Here is a 12,710-nt window from a genome sequence, read left to right on the forward strand (position 1 = left end):
ACCTCAGTTCATGATGTAATTACCCCAGGTTTGCCCCCCTCTCAGAGGCTTTTATTTTACACATTTTGGGGCCTGGTGTCTTTGATGTGGAAACCTAGAGGGGTTTGTTATGTCTAACCAGGATGAGAGAACAGCAGCTAACAGGCCACAAGAAACTTCAGAGTTACACACTAGGCAGTGCAGGATTTGAAAAATATAAAAGTTAAAACCTAAGGCATCACTAATATTCATATCCCTTATATTGCTTTTGAAAATGCTAGATAAATACTTGATACGGTTTTCTGACTAAAGCACTTGCCTCTAAAATAATGATGCACTAGTAGAGAGAGCAAAAATCCAGATAGTTACTTCATTTGAGAATAGAAAGTTTAACCTATAAGAGTCATCTCACATGTCTTTCCTATATCCAATAGAAATCTGAAGTCTTTGCAAGGAATGGAATTCTTAAAGACTAATGCTACAGGCCAAGTGGGTCTCTGGTATAGTGATTATATGGATTATAAATATGTGCTTCAGAAACAGATTATTTCAAAATAGAGTGACGTCAGCTGTCTTCCTGACAGTTCCTGTATGTCTCTTATGGTTAAGGATTCCCTGCCATGAAACTGTTTGGCTCTCATGTTTTTCATTTGTTTCGTGACTGCACCACATAAAATCAATTCCAAGCAACAAAATAAAATATTTTTGAAAGCAGAAAACTGTCAGGAGTTTTATGTTCTGTACTGGTTTGGCCAAATTTAGAAATATATCCTCTGAGAGAAGGCACAACCACCCCTCCCCCACCAGGTTCGGGAAAAATAAATTTTCCTCGAAGGAAAGTGAAGGAGATAAAACTATTTATTTACCAAACACACAGGAAAAGGATAATAATGCTAAATAATAAAATCTCTCACTGTGGAGACAAAAACCTGGGAAAGTGTTAGAGTCCTCCCTTTGGTCTCCTTGGAGCTGGGGCTTGGCCCAGGGCCAGGCCCTCTGTGCCCAGTGGAAAGTCCTCCTGATTTGCTCTGAGGTTGAAAGCAGTCCAGTAGAAAAGGGAGAAAATCTGAAATTCCAGGGAAGGAAAAGCAAAGTTCAACTCTCAGTCTCTCTCCGGAGAAAAAAAAGAAGCTGAACAACTGGCTAAAAGCTGACTGGAAAGCAGCAAGCTGGGTGCCTCCTCGTTCCCCTGCCGCAGTTGAAAAAAAGTCGCTATCTGTGTGTGACCTTGAACAAGCTGCAAACTGCTTTGAGAAAGTTTTGCTCAGTTTTTCCTTCCCCGTCTCAGGCTCAGTTTAAAGGCATAGAAAGGCATCAGAATTAATTTCTGGGCATAGGGCAGCGACATGGGATATACATCACAAAGTCACCCCAAAACAGCTCTTACTACAACTCTGTTATTCAAAAGAAAACGTATTACAATGACAAATAAATGCAGAGTCCAGAAAGGACTTCTGAGAATCAAGGGTCAAAGCTTCTGGCCTTATATAACCATAAACTTGCAAAAGCACTAAACCGATTTTGTTTCTCACTCTCCTCAGCTTTTAAAAGAAAATAATACTAAGCAACTTCATAGGAATGCTGCAAATTTTGGTTACCTGATACGCTAAAGAGCTTTAGTATTCTTAGAAGCGACAAAATGTCATTATTTCTTTTAAGATTAATAATTCAATTTTTTTCTTTAAGAATGTATGTCTCTCCAGTAGACTAATTGGCTCCATATGGGAAAAGCCTGTGCAAGAGGCACTGAAGACAATGGCATAAATCAAGGGTAATGTTAACGACCTTTACAAATCATTTAAAAATTGTTAAGAAATGTGATCTTTTGCTGTGGGATATTTTCTGTGGCGTGTTTCCACTTAGCACACAGATTGTGTTCTATACCCAGACATATGCAGTTCTTTTGATGTGCATTTCCTAAGAAGCCCCATGCTGAGGGCAGAGCTTTGTTTAGCTCAGAGACAGTTCCACCAGCAAAAGTTCTGCTTCACCTTATGCAGTACATTGCACTAGAAATTTGCTCAGGAATACACCAATATGATTGTTCAAGGACAACTGTCTCTAACTTCCTTGTAGCTGAAACCTCATGCCACATCATCTAAATTTTACTTCCTTACCCCATTGTTCTTCAACATTTTTAATTGATAGATCACCTAACCTTTCTGAAATAGACACACACAACTGTGTGTCTTAAGCAGCAGGCAAGAGACCACTGCTTTGTCATGCATGTAAACAAAATGTTATTACTGTATTAAATTGTGTTTTATCTCAAAAGTAGAAACAAGTAAGTGTAGAATTCAACAACAACAACAAAAAACCAAACAAATAAACAAAAGAAAGGTGACAGTTGGTCTGGAATGCCAGAGGATACCCACAGCAATCATTAACTCCCAACTTCCTTCAGGGCACTCGCTGTTTCTTTGATTGCAATATTTTTATAGATTATCTTCTCCTGCCTTACTATTAACATTTGATTTATAGAAATGGGATAAGTAACACTGCAGATCTACTAACAAGCTTCCAATGAGAGATAGAAAATACAGATAGCATCTGGAATTAGGTGGGAGTGGGGAGAAGGGTTTAAGCCAATCAGAGAGATGGGGAAAGAGAGACAATTATAAACAATATGCATTTGCTTAAGGAAGGCCCATACTGGTGCCTTGCAGTCATTGAGTTGTTCAGCAGACAGCACTACGGCTCCACAGTTTTCAGGACATGTTGGCTTGTGCTTCCACCAAGAGGAAGAATTAGTGTCCTCAGGGGAAATTCCTGAGGCTGCAGCCTATAAATCATATTAGTTTGTACAAAATGCCAGGTTCAATTCCTGGGATTCTTGGGGACCTTGGAGGCAAGTCAGGTCTACTGTGACATAAAGTGTACATTGTAACACGTAGCGTACATCTGGCATGTTAGCAGAGAGAGCACACATTTGAAATCTCTATGGGGAAAGGGAATCCTTTGCAATTTTTCACGCCAAATGGGCACCAGATTCCCTGCTTCTATTTATAAAAGCAAGTACTGTAATTTTGTTCCCTTTTTGCTCAGGAAGGAAAGAAGTCAAAAGTGCTGTCACTTGGGCTATAGACTACTTCTTCATTTGTTTGAAAACGGTCACAAATGCCCGTTTTTTTTGCCCCTCTGCATTTCTTGTTATGGGGGACTGTGAAGAAGAAACAAACCCTTGAAACAGCAGTTTTATTCCCGGAAAAAAGCATTATCATTATTCATTTGTTACTTGAAAAGGAAGCAGCATGGAGCAAAGCTGAGCTGCTGTAGCATTTATTACATGACTATCTGTGAACTGCAAGTGGGAAAGGGGAACACATTGTGCAAAATGTCTGCTTTTCCTTTCTCTTTCATTATATCTGTGCAAAATTAGAGAGGACTCAAACTCTGTGCAGAAGGGAAAATGCTTCTGAAATGATTCTAAAATATACACATACTTAAGCAGTTCTATGACTGCTTTGGTTTTTGTCCTTTCTGAAGCTCAGAAGGCAAGATCTAAGACTGCATATTCAAAATAAACAAAAAATTGCAAAAGAATGTGAAAGAGAAACAAATATTTATACAAGGGGGAATTCTGAGGTCTGATACAGGTGTAAATACATCTGCAAGGCAAATAACTGACTCTACTAAAGCTTAACATTCTCTGTACTGGAGGCACATATTCTTAACTACTAAGTTTCTCAAAAAGTGCTATAATAGGTCATACCACTAAAATTGACAATTTCCCTGTACCTGGAAGTTATATAGCTATACTTACTAAGTAAGCTGTGAATTTACCCATTCATTTTCATTAATTACACTGATTCTTTAAAATGCGACTTTGCTAATCACTAGCTACTAGTGATAATTTTTGTCTGGTGAGTATTTTGAGAGCCATTTTCCTCCAAGTGAAAGAGGGGTTTAAAAATAATCAGTAATTTAAAGAATGGTATTAAAATTCCAGTAAAAAAAAAAAGCAGAAGATGTATATTGCAAGGTATTTATATGATCATGCACTAGAAACTGAAAACTAGAGCCAGTTATTTTTTGAATGGAGCATTGCCAGAGAAATTGGAGTCAAGGGGTGAGCAGCAGTAGCTGCTATGACCATTCCTGTTGTGGGAAGCTACCAAACACTACTCTACAATACCTGGGGATATATGAATCTGTCATTCAAAGAGAAATGCTGCAAATGCTTCAACCTCTAGGCCTTTTCAAAGTAATTAAATATCTGTTATAGTTAATATTCCATTATTTTAGTAAAAAAGGATAAAAGGTGAGAATTTAATTCTTCTTATTAATTGGTGACATATGTAATATGTAAGGTCAGGGATATAGACAAGTCAAAACATTAAGAATGGCTTTTGTACTACTTAATAAGAGTAGAATAAACTTTTGCTTTACATCAGAGAAGCAGAGGAGCAGTAGCACCATCAAAAGGTCTAGTTAAACGGCTAAGGGTAATGCCAGCTGAAATTTCAATAGAGAAGATATCTTGTATGCAGCTGTGTATGTTGGAATTTTGATATTCACATTTTCTGTTTCTTGAACAAATTCAGGCTTAGGTAAGTAGGTTCTGCCACCTTGGCATTTTTCATTTACTTGAAACTGACTGCCCTATATTCTTTAGTTTATCTATTAAATTGTACAAGCTGCTGCAAACTGTTAAACTGCAGCTACTTGTGGTTGAATGACAGTTATAATATAAGCGAGGAAGCAACACCCACTAGAGTTATGGCTGAGCTTTGATTTCCAACCCCCACATGTATCCAGTAAATTAATCTTAAATGATTGAACTCAGCTTAAATGAAGTAGGATCTGTGTTGATAAAGGTCAAACACCGTCTCTCTTTTTTCTGTTTAAGTTTGAAGTCTTTCATCTGAGTTTTTAGCACAGGCACCGTAACTAACTTGCCATTTTCTGTTGACATGGATTCTTTAACATTTTAATCTGGTGGCATTTTTTAATAATTTATTTCTACTACTAAATGGCATAAACAACACAGGAGAGAGGTATATATGTATTTGGCAGACATACTTTTAAAATAGAGAACAACGAAAATTAAAAATGTTCTGTATTTGTTGCAAACTGGGTCTCACTTGATGAAGCCGTATTTCAATAATGTGGTAATTTTCACAGCAATTCTTGTTCTTTGACAACCAACTCATCCCAAGATCTAAACACATGCAAAGGCTTAGCACACTGATATATGAGTGTCTTTGAAATATGGCATCAATGTCAACCTTGCTGAATGTGCAAAGCATCACTGAATGTGTTATTCCCTCTCAGAGTAAACAGAGAAACAAGTACCTAGAGAAACTTTCTTCTAATCAGCTAAATGACCTTCTGAACTTCAAAATAGTGGCTCAATTTTTTTAATACTGCTATGAGCCAGCAAGATTTCCCATGTGGCCCATGTATGCATTCTCCTTGATGCCAACATCCCTCTTCAGACTGAAAGCATATACCATTTTGACATACAAAGAGGTTTCCTGCTTTCCTTAATCCTCCTAATGGATTACTCTGAGACTATTATAATGGGCTAATTTTCAGTATTGTTTCACAGACTTAGCAGACTGTATGCTATGATCTGAATCAATCTGATTCATTTATCTGATTTGTTCATTAATAATACAAATATTCAGCTAATCCTTGCATTTTATGATTAAATAAATTATTTGTGACTTTGCAAAAAGTAACTACTATTTTAATTAAATCAATAAAACGATGGTTAGAATTATTAATGTTTTAATAGAATATTTAATAATGTCTCCATCAGTGACAGAGACAGGAGGATCAAAAAATGCACCCTCAGCAAATTTGCAGATGACTGAGCTGTGTAGTGCAGTTGCCACTCCTGAGGAATGAGATGCCATCCAGAGGGACCTGGAGAAGCTCGAGAAGTGGGTCCATGAGAACCTCACAAGGTTTAACAAGACCAAGTGCAAGGTGCTGCACCTGGGTCAGGGCAACCCCTGGTACCAGCACAGGCTGGGGATGAACAGATGGAGAGCAGCTCTGGGGAGAAGGACTTGGGGGTGCTGGTGGGTGAGAGGCTGGACATGACCCAGCCATGTGACATTTACCTAAATTTGATTAAATTAGCTTAAATATTTTCAGGTACTTAAACATAAAGAACCTTGTAAAGAAGTATCCCAAGACTACTTTGAGCAGAAAATCTAAATTAGTGTCTACTCCTTGACATACTGCTATAAAAAAACAAGGGTAATATGTGCATATCACCTTCTTTAACTCACAAAGAATAAAACTTTGATCTTGAATGAAAAATGGCTATGATATTTTCATATGATCTACTTGAAAAGTATTGATAGAAATGATGGAGAGCACATCTTCAACATTGCACTGATAAATCTGAAGCAAATCCATTATGAACCGTTTGAATACTCATGTATATCACTCTTACGGCTGTATACAAATTAAACACTAATAAAATTGAAATTTGCTTCCAAAACTGCTGGCAAAAAGTAAGAAATTACCAATGTGCTGCAGCGGTGGTTGAAAAAATTACACAAAATTGCCTTTAAGCATGTTAACCTGAACAGTTGCAAGTTACCACTCAAACATTCACACAATAAAGGCAGCTGCAGGTGCTCTCATGGACTAATATTTCAATTTTTGTCACTAATTTTTGCTGTATGTCTTTATATGTTACACATCTTATCTGTAATAGCAGCCTGTGCTGCTTGATGTAATAATTTTGACCTTTTGTCTACATAATTAAGGAGATGGTCCAACCAATGTGTGTGTCCTCTTCAGACAAGAGCAATACGCTCTTCTTCCTCAAAGTTGCAGATGGATGGGGATAGGGAATCCAGTATGAGGAACTGTGGACAAATAGGAATGTTAAATAAGTAATATACATCATAGACTTCCATTATTCTCCCATAATAATTTCACATAATAATTTTTTTTTTATTTTGAAAACAGCACATTACATCTTGTGACATAGATGCTTCTAGAGAGGTATGCATTACCAATAAAACAAAAAGAAAATGTTCCTGAGTTTGCAGCTCACTGTTCTTCCTCCCCATCCTTGCTGAAACATGTCAAGCTTCTCTGCAACATCATTACATAAAAATCCAAAACTCAATGATACATTTTAAAAGGGATCGTGAAGAAGAAACTCTATATGTTCTATATCTGGCATTAACAGCAAACTGTTCTGGCTAACATAGAATATTTTTACAAGCAGATCTGAATACAGCAGATTCACAAATAATGACTGTTAAATATTTCTAAATAAATTCCTGAATCACAGAATGGTTGAGGCTGGAACTATGGAGATTGTCTTGTCCAAATTCTGTAATCAAGCAGGCACAGGACCATGTCCCCATGGCTTTTGGATATCTCCAGGGAAGGAGGCTGCAGAACTTCCCTAGGCAACCTTTTCTCATACTCAGTCATCTTCAAAATGAAAAAGTGTTTTCTGATGTTCAGGAGTATTTCAGATTTCAGTCCACTGTCTCTTGCCCTGTCCATTAAAGAGGATGTAATAGTCTTCAGAAAATCAAATAGATGTAAGCTGGTATATTTACTTCGTTGTAGTGTCCAACTCAAATATGTAGCTCAGGAGAATCCCTGGAAAAACATTAGGTTCTTCTCAGAAAAAGAAAGACATGAATCTTGTAATTCATGCTGAAAAATTATCAGTAGTGCCAACCACTCTTGATGAAGAGGTTGTCATTTTACATGCCTTTAACTCCAAAGGAGTGAAGTATTGCCTTCAGTCAAAAACAAAAATCATCTTTCTTCCAAAATTTAGCCTTCAAACACAAAAGTCTTAGTATCAGCTATCACAAATATTTAATGGTAGTGCAGTGAGTAGGACCCAATGTTTCTAATTATCTTTTGAACTTTGTTGAATGTGCTGCTCTTTGAATTACCACTACAGATAATTATTTTCCATTTCCAGCATTACCATTTCTTAAAATATAAATTATTTAATTGTTCCTTCTATCTTGACAGGTGGAAGGCAATAGCTACATCATAGTGTTGCAGAACTAAGTCAGTGTGCCTGCTCTGGTGCTGTCCCAGAAGGCAGCTTCCATCTTCTGGCACCAGCCCTGGAGATGTGGTGGTGGTGCCATAGCATGCAGAACATTGGCAGTAGCATTTGTTGACAGTGACAGTGCAGGATTGGTACGAAAAGGGCAGTCTGGCAGGGGAGCTGCCAAGTGAAATAAGGAAAGGACACACAAGGGGTAGGGGCTGCCCACGGTGATGGAGGGTGGCTGCTTTGGACTGCAGTTACGGAAGCCACCAGACCACAGCACACTCCTGTCCTCGCATTCCTCTGCCACTGAGCTGTACAGCTGCCAATAATCTACAGGATAGATAAGAATGCACCAACCCCTATACTGTAGTGCTCTCACAGGGAGCTGAAGCCTCCTAAATCCTTGGGCAAAGAGATCTCTTTGCCTTTATTTCACTGGGGCTGAGCTGCTGGCAGGACCTCTAGTGAGGTAATGGCCATGTCAGAGTGGGTGGAATGCTGGTGGCAGCCAGCACAGTTCCCTCAAGATTGGTGTGTCTTGGCCATCACAGAGGCATATAATGGACAGCTTTGGTATGAGGCTGGGAGAGCCATGGGCACAGTGGCACGGGTGGCTGGCAGCATCAGAGGGTGGTTGCTTCAGCTGGTGGCTCTCCTGTCTGTGATAGCTGAAGCCCTGGACAGAAACATGAGCAGATCTTCTGTCCTCTTCTTCCTTCGCCACTCAGCCAAGGAGTGTTGCAACTTTCTGCAGGGATATTTACCTAACCATAAAGAAATACCTTATCCTGTGCCTCTACATCTTGCCTAGTATGCTGTGATAGATAGCATCATGGTCCTACAGGAAGCTGGAAGGTCCCCAGAGCTGTGGACAGAAGATATTCTCCAGCATCCACATTCTTTCTTGCTTCACAGAGTGAAAAAAAGTTTTTAAACACAAATTTTCTGACTCAGTAAGCCGTTTCTCCTGAACCTAATTTCCCTGAAGGCTAGTGTATCTATTCTGCCACAACCAATAAAGTAAAATAATACGTGGCTGTGAGATTCTTCATTCAAAAAAGACTGAAACCGCTATACAAACACTTCATACATTTATTCTAGATGTGTGTATATACATTATTTCACAATGCAAGTGAAACTGAGTAATGGTAAGAGCAGGTAAATTTTGGAACCAAAACTAGATTTGAATGAACCACAATACTAAACTCCTAAATTGTGCTATAACTGCACTAAATGTATGATCTAAAAAAAAACCTGAAAAAGGGACTTCTCATGAATTCAAAGATTCAAGCACAGAGAAGACAAAAATGTTACATATAAGCAAAAGCTGAATTTCTTATTCACGAGTTAAGTAAATTAGCAAACAAACAAATTTCATCAGAGCTGAATTATGGTGTAATGCGTACATGAAATTGGAAGACATTTGACAAGAACCATATAAATTAACATAATGTATCTTAGTATTAGACAATCTCTAACAGTGTGTAATCCAGTTTCCACTTACTAATGCCATCTTTGAACAATGGGGGTTTTTATGTTCAGCAGGAATGTTCAGAATTATGTTAATGAACTCAATTATTTCACCTAAAGAATTCAGAAGAAAACAAATTGCCACTGTATATTTATTATGCTTTTTTTGATTTTATACAATAAATGACAGTACTCCTGACAGCTCCCATGCTAGAAGTCTCTTTTACTGGAAAAAAGATGAAGTTCAAATATTGAGTCAGTGAGCCAAAAGTGAAGTAAAAGAGCCCCATTTTGTTATTTTTTCTTTTCCTTCACCCTATAGTCCTATTTGCTGCACCTGTTGTTTACACTTGTAGAGTAATGACTGACTATCTGTAGGTTCAATATAAAGTCAGAAATTCCATTCTCAGAATTTGAACTAAATTAAAATTCATACTATGGCTAGGAAAGGGAGATGTTCAATCACTTCCAAAAATAGAGTTTGGATAAGTTTTAGATAATTTTTAAAGACGTTGATTTTCTAATACCTCTTAATGGAATTCACAATATTTAATATTAGTGCTAGGTTACTTTTAATTTCCCTGCATTCCTGTCCTTGCCCAGTTCCCCCTCAGTGGTTTTAAAAGTTAAATTTCATTTGTCATCTTTTGTACCAAAACTTGTAGATAGAAATGATTTAGTACTAATCTAATTCAATTAAATTCATTAGAACAAGGATGACCCTTGAGATTCCTATCGCTATTCTTAAAGTGTAAAATGCAAGGCATTCCTATAAATATTAATTAAGCTGATGTAGGAATTAAAGCGTTCTGAGCATAACAACAATGAATATGGTTCAAGAATATTAATCTAAGTTTTTAAATAATCACAAACCAGACAACGTCAAAAATTAATTTTGTCTTTTAATTTGTTTTCACTGGATTTTTGTGCATACAATTTTTTCTTTTGGCTATTACTATATTTTATGAATTCTCATTTGAGAAACTTCTTCTAAAACTTAGTAGTAACAAGGACCTGAGAACAATTATTAGATTAATTATTACTTATATTCAATGTAATTATTTAGTATTGACTTCAGGAGAATTTAAACCCAGTTTTACCCAGCATCCCAGTTCTAACCACTTTCACATAAATAAATAACCAAAACCTCTGTTCCAAACAGTTCATAGATTATGGCACCAATGATGTTACTAATGCCATATTAAGATGATTTGTGCTAGTTTTTTTCTTCTGTAACTGCTACATGGCAGCATATAAAATGCTACTGATGCAGTGCTAGGGACAGCAAAGAAAAAACCAAATTTCAGCCACTGAAATCTGTGAGCAGTGGCAACACTGCCCCAAACACATCAATAATTTACTCAGATACAATAGCTTGTTCTGAATGTAGAAATGGTCAAAAAATCTACTGCTGAACTGAAAACAAAAAGACAATATATTCTAATTTCACAGGATTATTTTGCCAATTTGAAGAAATAAGCAAAAAAAAATGCTTCTCCTCAGACCAGATGAGAAAATATTCTTCCTTTGAAACTATAACCCCATCTAGTGGGACTTCTTTTTAATAGCTGATAGGATTTGATCTTTTCATTACTCTGAGTATTTTGTGTTAGCAAAGACCATCAAATAAAAATGGGAGATTCTCAGGTTTTGTCTGCACCAGATGTCTCCTTAGAAGATTCTATTTTTGCTACTTTTATGACTAGCTCATCAATTGCAAAGGGTTGGCACATGCAGAGAGCTATCTACTGTATTACCTGGATGAGCTCTGAAAAAAGCTTAGTGCAAGACTGTGGAAAAAATATGGTTTATGAGATGTAATTGATTACAAGTAGAAAAGTACAGTGTAGAAAGAGTATTGGTCAGTTGTCCCTAGAGTACTTAGCCTGCCTGAATTTCCTTCAAAGTCGTCCTCCCTCATAGAAATTAATAAACTACAAGGGGACCTAAGAGCATAAAATAATGTAATTGTACTGTAGTGAATGTTGGGGACTAGGCTATGATGAATGTGAGCAAAATCATAATGAATTCTTGCAGTGCACACAACTAAATTGCAGTATGAACATATTCCACTGTTTTTGCTCTTTGTCTTTAATAACACAAAGAAATTGAAGAGTAAAGATGGCTCATCAGCGCTAAATTCTTCTCACTAGGAACTATGATGTATAGAGAACGGAGAGAGTGGAGGGTGTTTCTGGTCCCTAGTATTTATAGTTCATCACATTATTGTAACATATAGCTCAGACTCAAAGCAGAAACCATGGCAAGTGACTGCCCTGCAGAATAAGCTGGCCCACCTCCTGCACACACTATTGTGTCATTGATAGAAACCCTCCTGTTGTTTTATTGACAGCTCACTGAGTTAGGCTATCTTCATCTTGGCACCCTGCCATGATGGAGCACTCTCACAAGCTGCAAAGATTGCTTTCACAAACTTTGTTGACCCAAACATCATCATCTTCTCCATTCCAATGATTCTGTAATCTCTGGTATTTATTTGATCAGTAATAATGGTCATCAGCCCTAACATACAATTTCTCACCAATTTTCAAAAGACTATATCCAGTGAAATAAATGGGGCAGTTATATTTCTGTCAGACCAGCAGCTGAATACTTGGAAAGTTGGTCAGACAGTGCAAGTGTGGTCTCTGTTTCAAAGGCTCTGAGTCTGTAAGACTGCCAAGACTTGAGACTTAAGACTGAAGAGCAGGTATGTAGAGAGCTACACCAAACTTCCACCTATCCTTGTTCTGAGACAACAGTGTATACTTACGCAAATAGAAGAAAAAACAAGCAACATCAGAGGCACTCCTGACAAACTCCCCCACCTTTGTGCAGCCAACAGCTTGGAAGACTTTGTACTGGTTAATAGCTCTTAATAGAGTTTTATTCCACAAATTTCTGTAATTGTCTTTTAAACCACTTGTATTTTTTTAACTAAAATATCCTGTAGAAATGAGTTTCATGATTTAGTGACAATTTGACTGGAAAAACACTTCCTTCTGTTGGTTTTAAACTTGTTCCTTGATAATCCCATTTAATGCCTCCTTTTCCTGTCTAAGAGAATATCAAGCAATGACAGCACTTTCTCCATGCCACTCAGCATTTTGTAACTGCTATTGTATCATTCCCTTCCCTCTGTTATCTCTCATGTACAAAAGCCATTCCCTGACTCTTTTGTCAATTACTTCCTTTTTGAGATGGGGATGACAACAGCATAAAGACTTCACGGATTCGTGACATACCGTAGTATTTTCAAATT

This window comes from Corvus cornix, chromosome Z, assembly GCF_000738735.6.
Source record: "Corvus cornix cornix isolate S_Up_H32 chromosome Z, ASM73873v5, whole genome shotgun sequence".
NCBI classification, from domain to species: Eukaryota; Metazoa; Chordata; class Aves; order Passeriformes; family Corvidae; genus Corvus; species Corvus cornix.